Genomic DNA, 13,258 nt, shown 5'->3' on the forward strand with positions numbered 1-13,258 from the left:
CACAGGTGACATCACCATTTCATTTCATTTCAAGAAAATAGTATTCTGTGTTTTTCTTTTTCTCTCAAAATACACAATTTACTCCCTCAAACCTCATGAAGGTTTTTTAAAAGCAATTTCAGAGGGAAACAACTGCAACACTTTTGCTTGTTACTGTTTTTTTAACAGACTTTCTCCCAGTGGTTCTTAGAGTCTTAATTTCACTTGCCAGACCTTTTCACGAAGGGAACCTAAGAAACAAGCGGTCAAAGTGGTCATGCATAAAAGTGGCATTATGAACTTTAATGTCCTTCTTTACACAATGAACTATTAGCTTAGGGTATTGTTTTTTGACATAGACTTGCCAAATGTCTTTCAAAACTAATCTACAGCTAAACAATCTCCACATACATGTACAAACAAACTTTAAGGTTAAAAAAGACTCTTCTTATAATACAGACTGAGTTAATAAAGTATACAGCTTTTCTGTAATAGAAATACTAAGCTCTTGGCAACCAAAACAACAAGTAGTTTTACATCTTCACTGAAAAGTTATATTTAGCGCACAAAATCTATTTATTTCAACAATTGGCAACAAACTTTTTTCCACATCTATATAGACTTTAACCAAAAACTTGCAAGAAACAAAATCTTTTCAGCAACTAAAACTATCAACACATCTTTATATGCAACATTACACGTTGTCCTAAGGGCATAAACCTGCACTTTTTTCACGATCAGATAGAGGGCACTCTTATACAATATTCTGTAAGCCAAGAAGCTTGGAATGTGGGTGCCTGAGTCTCACTACATGTACTTTGTAAGTGTCCCTGGCAAGATTTAAGTAGTACATCAAACATTTCTCAAACTTAATAAGACTACAAAGTTTTATGAAACATTCTATAATTGAAATGCCCTAAATGCTTTTGCAAACCACAATTTTTTGTTCGTAATTTCGCTACTGTGTTGAAACCCATTACATAACTAGAAATGCCATGTAACATACATATTAAATGGCAATGCTGTTTTTACATGATTATGTATTGCATTATGACACTTTGTATCATTGCTCTACAAAATTTGAAATATGTGCAATGCAGGTCATTCATATGTGAGTTTCGGATGAATACAAAATTTTATCAATTTTTGCCGAACCTTGAATTGCAATAAAATATCTATTAAGACCGCAGACTTTTTCATATCCACGTTCCAAATAACTGGAATAATATCCAAAAATAAAAAACCATTGCAGAAGTCCTCAGCACATGCAACTCAATTATGCGTAAACTTTTAAGAAATTGTTTTGAACAATGTTTTCTAAATTTCACACTCAACAAACATTATTAGATCCAGATCATTTACTTCAAGCTCCTGAAAGCTGACTAATATTTACATCATTGGACATTTAAGAAGTGGTTTCAACATTCTTGCCAAAAGCTTAACAGAGCCCAAAGCGATTTCATAACGCTAAAACTGGAACTATTCTGTATATGGCAATCTGTATGATATCAACATTTACTTGCTTGTATTAGCATTTTCATCATGATTTCATACTTTGGGCATTTATAAAGAGCACATTATCAAGCCGCACGAGGATTCCTTTATATATTTAAACCACCAAAAAGTCTGAGCGCACAGATTTTCAATGAGTTCCCACCACACAACGACATCGCATCTTTGCTCCACGAAGGTCGATATGCAATGAAGTAGTGTTATCTAAACTTACAACGTATAGAAAGGACTAAAAATTGAATTAGAAAATCCAACTCTCAACGTGCTGAAATCGCTTTGGGCTGGTTTCAGTTTACTTTAAGTCTTCGACGTTGTTTGGTTTGGGATAACATGACAACACCATTCTTATATCATCTGTCTTTCTTGGATGATATCACTTTCGTCAACAAAGCAAGGGAGGAATGTCAGAATTTTTTAAAAATAGACTTCTTTCTACCAAACATGTTCCAAATAAAGCATTTCGATTTGTGTGCCCTCAGACAAGCTCAACATCTTTCCAAAATCTGGAGGCACCCTATTGATTGGTCATGGTAAATAGCGAAATACACCGAAAATACCAAAATACATGCAGCATACATAACTACTGTAAATGTTGGAATGTTCACGATGGTTTAATGGTCACCGTTTTCATGGTGATCTCTTCCCTAAGAACTTAAAACCACTGCAAAAATGCTTGTTCTGTCTTCTGTCTGCCTACCCCTTTTTTCATCCGCAAACTCTCTCTCTCTCTCTCTCTCTCTCTCTCTCTCTCTATCCAATTTAACGTCTTTTGTTCCCCATCATCTGGGGGTTAGACGTGCTTGCACATGGATGGGGGAGCCCCAGAACTCCTCATCAAGTGCAAGTCCTTTTTTGTAGCAAGAGTTTTTACGGCTGGATGCCCTTCCTAACGCCAACCCAAACCCTACTGCTGGGCTTAGGACATGGGAGACGTGCATGTTAAACCACCACAAACACTCCATTTTCTCCCTACCTCGAAATTAGATCCCCGCAAACTATAATGCAGTCACAGTATCATTGCAATATCCCCTTTTGGAACACCTCATGTTTTGATGTTTTTAAAAACATCACTGGACGCTTTGCCATGACATGAAATAATTTCAAATTGTAAACTCAAACAATGTGTATTTTGCATGTACAACATGCATTTCGTTGTATTTTGTTGCATTTCGCTATTTAGTCGGACCCAAATTTGAAGACATTGTCCATGATATACCTATCAGCTATCTCTCCTTATGTGTCTACTACATATCTCCATACAAAAGTACAAATGTAGCCAGCATAGCGGTGGGAGGTTTGCCGGATGTGCGATGAGTTGTGCTAGGAGCTGGCGCCTCCCTGTGCGTCTGCTTGTGAAGAAGAAGCTCCCTGGGAACTGTCGGGATTGACTTTGGTGTCGGACGTTTCTTCTGAAAGTAAGAAACACCATAAATCAATAAAACAATCAATCAAACTTTATTGCACAACAATTGTAATGGTACCATGTATGGCAAGTGATTGAGCAGTACTAAACATCAAGACCATTAATTTAGCATGAAAGCTCATCTAAATTGGTGATTAATATAGTAAACATTTTGTTCTATATCAAAAAGCCATCAACATCTTTACAATGCAACATGAGACTTTGTCCTGCAAGTCACAAACCTGCACTTTTGTCAGGATCAGATAGAGGGCGCTTTTGTACCATGTTGTTGGTTCTTAAAAACTCGGATGATCTTTATTTCTGACCACAATATACAATAATTTTCAAATGATATGTCTCCATGGCGCCCTTGGTAACCTTGTCTCCATGGTAACATTGTTGCTTAGCCATGAGGATCAAATTCCATGGATCCATGGGCAGAGGTTTGATCCCAGAGTTGGCCCCAGCTGGGACATGTTGTGAGGGATTACACTTGTCATTTTGGTTGGTGATGTAAAGCCGGCGGCCCCATGTATGAGGTAGCTTCAGGTGTAAGCCTCAAGAGTCAAACTTCTGCATGTAAAAGAACCAAACACACATATCGAGAAGAGTAGGGGTGGCCTGGTGCGCTAATGGCAGGCGAAGCCGCATTGCAGTACCACTACCTATTTGAAAAAGCATCATGCTTCACCTCAGTTGAGGACAACTGTTTTACCTTCACCGCAACTATGTTTCCAGTCACGTAGCGTTCAGCACCAAGGACAGGATACATGCCAAAAGCACATGCCGATTCATTCAATTTCTATTTACTAGCATGTGCCTGATTGTTCTATTTCTGACAGTTAACCTATAGAGATCCAATAAACAAAATAAATGCAGCATCAGTATTCAATGTAAGGCAAATGCATTTTAGATATCCGCAGGACTCGAAATTCATTTTTGGAAATAGGTGCACTGGTGCACCCGACCAAACAAATCAGGTGCACAGAATGAATTTTGGGTGCCCCACATAAAATAAAGTTGAATGTCAGCAAAACATGTCTAAGTTTAACGCTCTTGAGAACCTCAATCTATAATTCTAAAGCTAATTTCATTTAGTAGTACATCAACTTAAGTACAACAAAAGGTTATAGTTTTTTTCTGATACTTACATATCAAGAATATTCTGCATGCTAGTAGTACCTTTACCCTATAGCATACAAAAATATCTAGGTGCACCAGTGCACCCACAGTCAAAAATTAGGTGCGCAGCTCCAAATTTGGCTGCACGCAGGTGCACATGCACCCAGCATTTCGAGCCCTGTATCCGGGTGCTCAAAACATCCTTAAGAAGGCCTTGAGAACACTGTTTTTTAAATGTGTGTGTTCTGTAATCTTTGGTTGATATTGATTTTTTTATAATCATTTGCCAATGATACTGTTATCTTTATTTCTATGGAAATTACTTATATCTAGTACACAGTAGCTCATTTCTGTTTCCACCTTTACTTATTGTTTTGGATCCGTGGCTTATGTTCCATTCCTGTACTTTGTTTTCTCTTGTTTTCTATTATATGTGTTGTTTCATTTTGTGAAATGCAATGAAAAAAAAAGTGGTGTATCGGGATACCTGAAGGAATAACAAGCATGGCCATGAGACTCAGTGTTGATGTTAAACTTCCTGGCACTTTTAACTAGTTGCTGACCCTGTTGTCATATTGATTTTCCAAATCAGCATTACTCTTGACTATCTAAATCAAAGAGCTATAAGTCAAAGTAAGATCAGTATTGAATATGTTTGGTAATGTGTAGTGTACAATACCATCATAATATCAAGTCAAATCAATATTGATATCAGTATTGAATATGTTTTGGAATGTGTAGTGCCCAACACCAGCAATTGGTTCCTGGCATCTCCATGTTAATTATAGTTTGTGCTGTTGGAATTCCAATAAAGTCAAACCAAATTGCCATGGTCAAAGCCGTGCACGTCAACTCAAATCCCCCATAATCCAGCGCACCTTCTGCAACGTGCCCGGTAAATCCTTACGCCCTGCGGACTTAAGATCCAGCAATCTCTGTTCATTACAAAGAGGCATACAAGCGTTCAAGGATTTTCCCTGGGTTCTAGATTTCTTTCTGTCAGAAAAACTAATGCACAACTCCTGATGGGATTTTTTTTCAAAATCAAATTCAACTTTGAAAAAAAATTGTACGGTTCTTGGTAGCAAATGTGCTAGATGTTGGCAAATTGGCAACCAAAATCCGTAGAGTGATTTTTGGCACACTTTAAGACAGACCAGCCGAAGAGGATGGGTGGTAGTGTAAAGTGCCTTTCCCAAGGGAACAGTGTCTGGGCATGGTGAACATGGAACATCCAACGCTCTAACCGTTGCGCCACACCGACGCCACAAAATTCAACTTGAGTTTAACCTTCTCCCTGCTGACTCAATAGAAGCATGCAGGGGTTATGAAGGCTGCTCGGGAAATTCCCTAGTACCCAATTTAGATTGAAATAGTTTTGATCCACTCACACTGGGAAGAACCCCTTCTCTTTTTGACGAGAGTGGGGTGTCCTTAATAACATCCTCGAGGTGTGGCTCTCCTAAAAATCCATTTAACGTTTGATCCGAGGGATTTGACATGTTATCTTTTTCACATCAAACATGCCAGTTCTGTCTACTAAGATGATGGAATGGTCATTATTTTGTCTGTCATTGGTTACATTTCATCAGATGATGGAATGACTGACACTGGGCAAAATCCTGTGATCATGTTACTTTTACAAGTTGTCAGAATATTTGAACTACTCTGTATTAGAAATCAAGAACAAAACATGATCATAATCTAATACTCACTCACTCACTCACTCACTCACTCACTCACTCACTCACTCACTCACTCACTCACTCACTCACTCACAGATGAAATATGCATTACATTTTTTCCTTCTACATTTACATCTTTGTCTACTATTTCCATTTTTGTATGATATGAATTATTCAATATATTATTATCTAAGTAATACTTAATTGTATTTTGGTGACCAAAAGACAACATAACCCAACATAAGTAGCGTACGTGCGTAGTCCAGTGGTTAGCGATCTTGCCTCTGGAACTAGAAGCCTCGGATTCGATCCCGGCTGTGTCGCTCACCCGACATGCACGCTACTGGAAAGAGTTGCAGTCCTTAGGACAGGATGTTTAGCCGTGTGTCCACTGTGTATGTGCTTGTCGAAAAGAGCTAGGGGAATTTCCCCGGTACGATGAACCTGTAAATATTGTACATAGCGTCTGTCTTCTCTGTCACGACCAGTGGAAGATTAGCTCATCTGTTCATTGAGTTCATTTGAGCTAAACTGGTTCGCGATCACTTTCCTTTCCTAACCACAAGTTAAATCACCTTGCCTCCCTGCCATGCATGTATCTATTTCACACCTACAGTACCCTTCTGATTACTATGCTCCATGCTATAATAGCTTCTCAGTAAGATGAAATTGGTTTGTGCAGAATTCACACTTCCATTTCCATTATACATCTTTAAGCACGTCTGCAGTAAGCGATAAGCCATCTCAGTCTGTGTAAATATGTAGCACCAGTCCTACCGGCTTCACGAAACCTTCCCAAACCTCAAATCCTGCATAACACGCTCTCACTTTAAAGCCTGGGGGTTATCTTTCAACCGATTGTATGTCACATTTACATAATCCAAGGGTATGTATTATGCTGTAGTACGCTGTGTACGTCTCAAAAGTAGCTTTGCCCCCTGGCATATTACTGTAAATGTGTTTAAGTTTGCGTGGTTTTAATTTGGAGTGTTCCCAGTGCTATTAAGTTCTAAGATTTAACGCAGGTCTATCAATCAATTCTTTTAAAAATAAAACCCCAAAAGAGGGAAGAAGTAGCAAGTAACACGATTATGATCTAAAATCAACTTTTACTGGCATATTACTGTAAATGCATTTAAGTTCGCATGGTTTTGATTTGGAGTGTTCGCGGCAGTTTTAATTTATTTCGCGTTTGTAACAATAGCAGCAGTACATGAACACAGGCAGAAATGTTTGCGGTTTTAAGTTAATTGTAAAGAGCTTACTGCAAAAACTGTGAACATAAAACCACCGCAAACATTTCTGCATTTACAGTGCATAATGTAATATGCTGGCAGCAAAGCTACTTCAAAGATTTAAGTCGGGTTTATCAATCAATTCTTTTTAAAATAAAAGCCCCAAAAGAGTGAAAATGTAGCAAGTAACACGATTATGATCTAGAATCAACTTAACTGGCGGCATCTTGGTACAACTAAGGATTCCTCTGGGGTTCAGTAATAGAATAATCATGTAGGCCAAACCAATTATTTCCTTGGTTCTTGAAAATCTTGAAGTAAAAGTAGAGAAAGACAACAGTCAGGGATGAGATGAAAACGCGTATCTGACTGAGAAGAACAGTCTCCTGGCTCCCGGGGATCAAACCCGGGCCCGCCAGTCCACAGGCCGCTTGCCATAACTGCTAGGCTAAAGGGTCCGGACCATTTAGACTGGACTAAGTTAGTGGCACTTGAACCCCACTGTTATACTACTCCCCCCTTTTCTTTTTAAGATTCGTCCTCGAATCTCCACGTTCGATATCCCTGTGCGGCACACAGAGTTGGTGTGGGAACCAGTGAAACACTAGAGGCAAGTAGAAACAAACTCCCGGCTCCGGGGATCAAACCCGGGCCTGCCAGTCCACAGGCTATGCGTCATAACCGCTAGGCTGAAAGGTTCGGACCAGTTAGACTGAATTAAAAAAACATAGAAAACCTCCTCTAAATTTTTCCTTCATTCTACCGCAACTGCAAACGTAGATAAATATTACTGAACAGTACGATGATATTATCATTAGATTCTATTTCCAGCCTTGACAAAAATCCAAACTGCCTTAACAATAACGCCAATCTTACAACTGATGCAGTATACATGTAGATGAAAGACCATGGAAATAAGAAGAGACAGTCTCAGTGTTTGATGGATGTAGAGTTGTCCTATAGGGCAGCTTTCACATGTGGGAAGATCAAGGAACTGTCACATCAATGTAGCTACCGCTGTGGCGTCAAGCATACATCATTTTCTGGCAGTTTGAGAACCGCAGTCTCTCTAAGGCATTGACTTCAATTATAACAGTAATGGCGCCATGTCTGCAGAGCCGTACTGGGAAAGACGGGGAAACAAATGAAGACACCAATACGGTCAAACATAACCTGGAAAATGGATGCTGAAATGTTCTTAACCTTCTCCCTGCTGCCTAACTCTGTAACCAATAGTGAATTGGGTGCCAAACAGCTACTTCAGTGTGCTAAAGGTTAAAAACTGAACTGTCTTTTGGAACATTTGAACTATTTTTTGAACATTTTGGGCTGTTTTTGGTTATAAGTCAGGTGGAATGCAGATCTTGCTCAGTGTCACTGACGAAAGCTAGTGGATGCTACCTGAGATATCTGACCGTTTTTATAAACTCTATCAAGTTGTTTGAGTAACAGTTACCTTGCATATTTTAGACTGTTGTTCAAACTTTTCAAACAGCATTTTTGTGTTCTATGTCCTAGCCCGTACTAGACTGACTAAGAGTATTATAAGTGTCAGATTCCTGATATAAGTAATATTTTTCCTTTCGCTACGTTTTATCAATAAAAAAAATCTAGCCATAGTAAGCTTTCCTGAAAACTAAGATTTTGTAATATTAAGGATTCTAAAGAAAATCTATTGTAACATTTTGTATGAAACGAAATTTTCTTTCTGCACGCAAAATGTTCCCTCCTATTTCTTGTTGCAGTCATAATTACTGAAGACTATACGACCTCATTTCTGTGCTGTTTCTTTGATGAAACCGCTATCATGATATAGACAAACCCACAGGAATTCTTGAATGTCTGTGGGTGCAGTACAGATCTTTGTACTGATATACTGTAAATGCAAAAATGTTCGCGGTGGTTTTGTGTTCGCGTTTTTTAAAACTCTTTACTGCAAACTTAAAACCACCGCAAAAAGCCATTCCATTGTATGACTGTAGCGCTACTAGTGTTTCAAACAAGAACCCAAAATCACCGCCAACACTCCATTTTTTGCGTTAAAACCCCACAAACATTTCTGCATTTACAGTAGTCCAAAGCTTTCATGTCATACTGGTAAACAGTTGCCCTCTATTGGCACTTAGGTGAAGCATACTGCTTTTATCATACCTTTCCGTGTCATAGATTTTGTAGAAGATCATGTCAAAATGCACAAGAACACTACAAAAGTGCAGAATGTTCCAATCAGGTCAATAGTTCTTGGTCACCTTGGTGTCACCTTGAGAACCACTTAGGTCTGAAAAGAAAGCCTGGAGCAAGGGTGTGTAATTTTATCGCTGTTTTCTTGAAAGTGGATAAAGTCTTTTATCACAAAGATCCCAGCCGCAGTTAACACTGGGCCAGAGTCTATCTTGTTGATGGAATATAAGGACTTTTTAGAGGTCGTTCAAGAACTTACGGACTGTAACTATTGTCATGACAACTTCTTTGCAACCCAATGGCGGACGACAGAAATCATAATACAAAACAACTAACTGCTGTCGGGATGTTCAATTCATTATATATACATTGTAATATTACTAATAATATAATGTAGCTGAGATTTCTCCTGAAATAGATAATGATAAAATCATATCCTGGCATGTCATCACAGTCACATGATAATAGATAGAAATAATAAGAATATGACATCTTTTCAAAAACTGTTATTCTTACCCAGGAGATACCAGATGGGAAAAAACCCACATGTTCTTGTTGCTCCAAGCATACATTGCTATAATACCAGTGTAACAGGCCAGAACATACCCCCTGCCAGCATGTATCCGGGTATATTTTGTTGGGAGTGTATCCAGGCCTGCAAGACTGGTCTTCAGGGAAAGTGGGATACCTTAGCTGATCTATGAATAAAATATTACCCAGGATAATTGGAGCTGTCAGCAGAACGGCTGCTGTTAATGGACAGGAGAACCCTCTGGAAAACTTTAATTGCCAGGCTAAATTAAGTTTAACAATCGGGAGGGCTGCCGGACGGCTTTTTGGAATCTCTGCAATAAGCCACAACAATTCATCTACTTGGTTCTTAGAGACATTTTAAAGTAGAAAAAAATTATGACCATAGTTTGTCTACAACAAGAGAATGATATAAAAGCCAGAAGTTCTGCTGCAGTACCAAGGGAAGCTGCAAGGGCGTTGCGGTGGCATAATGGCAGGGTGTTTGGCCCAGAGCCCAGAGGTCCTGGGTTCAAATCCTGGGTCCCCTGACTTCTCTCATTGATATTATACAAATTTCCTTACTCCCCTCAGTGGAAAAGGAGCACATAGGTTTGAGTTAGAGACGTCCCTCAGATAGGCCGTTAAATGGAAGCCCTGTGTTTGAGGAAAATCACACCTCATGTATGTGAAAGAAACCCTGTGACTCTGTTTGAAAGCAGCAAAGGAGATTCTTATCAACCAGGAAATTAATTCAATCTATGAAGTATGAACCCACCTTTGTGCTTGCTATATCTGTTATTCTCTAAACAAGGACTTCAAAAGAAAAGACACAAAAAAAGATTTCCTTTTTTGAATCCTACTGATGCTGCCTCCTACTAGGCACATTCATCAAAAGACCCTTGAGAGCTGCCGAAGGTATCCTGTTTCAAAGTCCTATTTTTTCCTTTCCTCCTTTGATGAATCAGACCCAATGGCAAATTGCCAGTTGGACGAACCATGGCAAACAAAAGCATGCCTTCCGGTACCGTTACAAAGCCGAGCTATTTCAAAGCTACCTTGTTCTCAGCACCAGAGACAGATGCCTTATGACAAAAAGCAGGTCAATTAGAAATTACAGGGTTAGAGTTTATCATTGCTAGTTGGATAAAGCAAACAAAGGGATGACTACTGTAAATCTTAAAACTTCTGTGGTGGTTTTATTTTGTGTTTTTAGCAGTGGCCTCTCCACTGCAAATTCATGACATTGCGAATACACGTTTTCAACATACTGTAAATGCAGAAATGTTTGCGGCAGTTTTATGTCTGCAGTTTTCGCGGTAAGCTCTTTGCTGCAAACTTAAAACCACCGCAAACAATTTTTGCCCTCCTACGCCCTTGTCTACTATTGTCTCCAACGTGAACTTAAAACCACAGCAAACACTCAATGCATTAACATGTATTACTGCAGCAACTGTACTACATAACTGTTTCAACCACATTTCCAAAAATAATTTCATCAGGTTGGTAGAACATGGGATATTTGGAGTTTCTTTTTACACAACCAGGTAATCTCACCTGCTGATGTTTCGGTGTCTGTCAGACACCTTCCAGAGCTTCTGACTGGAGTATTGCTTGAGCGGTGAGAAGCAGTACTTCAGTCAGAAGCTCTGAAGAAGGTGTCTGACAGACACCGAAACGTCAGCAGGTGAGATTACCTGGTTGTGTAAAAAGAAACTCCAAATATCCTGTTTCAACTACAAATTGAAAACACTGCAAGACCTCTCTTTTTCCCTCCCATCATGAAATAAAATCTACAATGTGAATTTACAATTACTGTACTAAAAAGCTGAGCTACTCAAAAGCTACCTCACTTTCAGCACTAGGGACAGATGCCAAATTTTAAAAATGAGACCATTTCCCTTTCTGCCGAAAGGAAGTGAAATGTACTGTGATACTGCATCATATCTCAAAGCAAAAATAACATCAGTGACAAGGGTATGAAAAGGTACACATAGTCCCATATCCTTGTTGTTCCTGTAGGGGCAGTTGGACTACCTTTAAATTCAAATAAAAAGATCAATTTCAATACTTAAGACAAAAAGTCAGACATTAATATTCTTAACCCACCCATATTCCCACAACTCTTCATAATCTGAAACTACTACAGTCATATAAAGACAATTCATGATCAAACTCTACATGTACAACTTGATAAAATTCGGAGATTTATTTCCGGACCTTTCGAGTGACATCCATCACTCTTCTACAGCATCACTACAATGAACTTGGGCAAACCGGTTGAACATGTCAAGGCCGCTAACTAGTAAGAACCTATGTACCTACTACAGTCTTGTTGCATATCAATAAATCTACATTATGTAACAAGCCGTAAGAGTGCATATATGGCCTAGCTATGACCTAATGATCATATTTTCTCTATTCTAACTTGCTTAGTTCACCTAAGAGTGCCTGGTCCATGTGATTTAATGGAAGAGGTCTTGACTGCCAAGGTAGGTCAAAAGAGCAACCGGATGACTTTGCATATTATAGTGGTATACTGCTCTTTCAGCATAGTAATGACTCGTATTACAGAAGGTTAGATGTTTCTTTTGAAGGTCAAGTTGAAAGGCTAAGTTGAGGGTTACATAAATCCAATTTTGCTAAGCGACGATCATCGTCTAATGTAAGGGGGGGGGGGAAATGAGAGAACCAAATTCTCAAAACGATTTTTGTTATGGCATAATGAAATGATTTTAGTGTGAATATACAGTAATGATATCACATTTTTACCCTGTGCCCTTGTTGTATTGCATTACCAAGACACGTCCTGTAAATACCCGTAAGTTTGCGGTGATTCAATTTATTGGTAGGAAGAAAATGGAGTGTTTGCTGTTGTTTTAAGTTTTCAGTTGAAACAATGGGGTAAATGGAAGGACAAGCATTTTTGTGGTGGTTTTATGTATGCGGTGATGAGGTCACCACAAAAACTGCGAACATATAACCACCGCAAACTTAAATGCATTGACAGTTGTACAATACTGTTCGCTCACGGTAATACCAACTTACAGCACATGGTACAACAGTTTTGGCATTGACTAACGCGACAATCGCAACCAAGGGCATTCCAACCGAGTGGGCATACAAAACATCAAGTACTCCTTATCCTTCATTCTGTTACCCCATAGACACTTAACAGAACGTGATATACTCTCTTTCTAATCCAAAGAGAGAAAATTGAATGTTAGCGGCCATTCAGTAAAGCTTCTCCCCTTTGAAAAGGCCCACTTGCTTCCTGGAGATTTTTATCAATGTCTCAAACTGCACGTTTGCTATTCCACTCAGGTCTGGTGCTAGAAAAGGCTATATTGATCACAGGGGAAGACAAGTGGGATAACAGAAAGGCTGGATGGGGTAAAATTAGATCTCTCATTTAAAAGTGTGCTTTTGTTCTGACACGGACGGGGAAGAAAATAGGTTCGGGTCTCTCGGATCGATAAAAGGGAGTACCGTAAATGCAGAAATATTTGCGGGGATTCAATTTCGCGGTTGGGAGAAAATGGAGCGTTTGCGGTGGTTTTGAGTTTGTGGTTGAATAGTATTAGTAGTACTACAGTCAGACAAATTGGAGCTGCTTTTCGCAGTGTTTTTAG

This window comes from Branchiostoma lanceolatum, chromosome 18 (genome assembly GCF_035083965.1).
Source record: "Branchiostoma lanceolatum isolate klBraLanc5 chromosome 18, klBraLanc5.hap2, whole genome shotgun sequence".
In the NCBI taxonomy this organism is placed as follows: domain Eukaryota; kingdom Metazoa; phylum Chordata; class Leptocardii; order Amphioxiformes; family Branchiostomatidae; genus Branchiostoma; species Branchiostoma lanceolatum.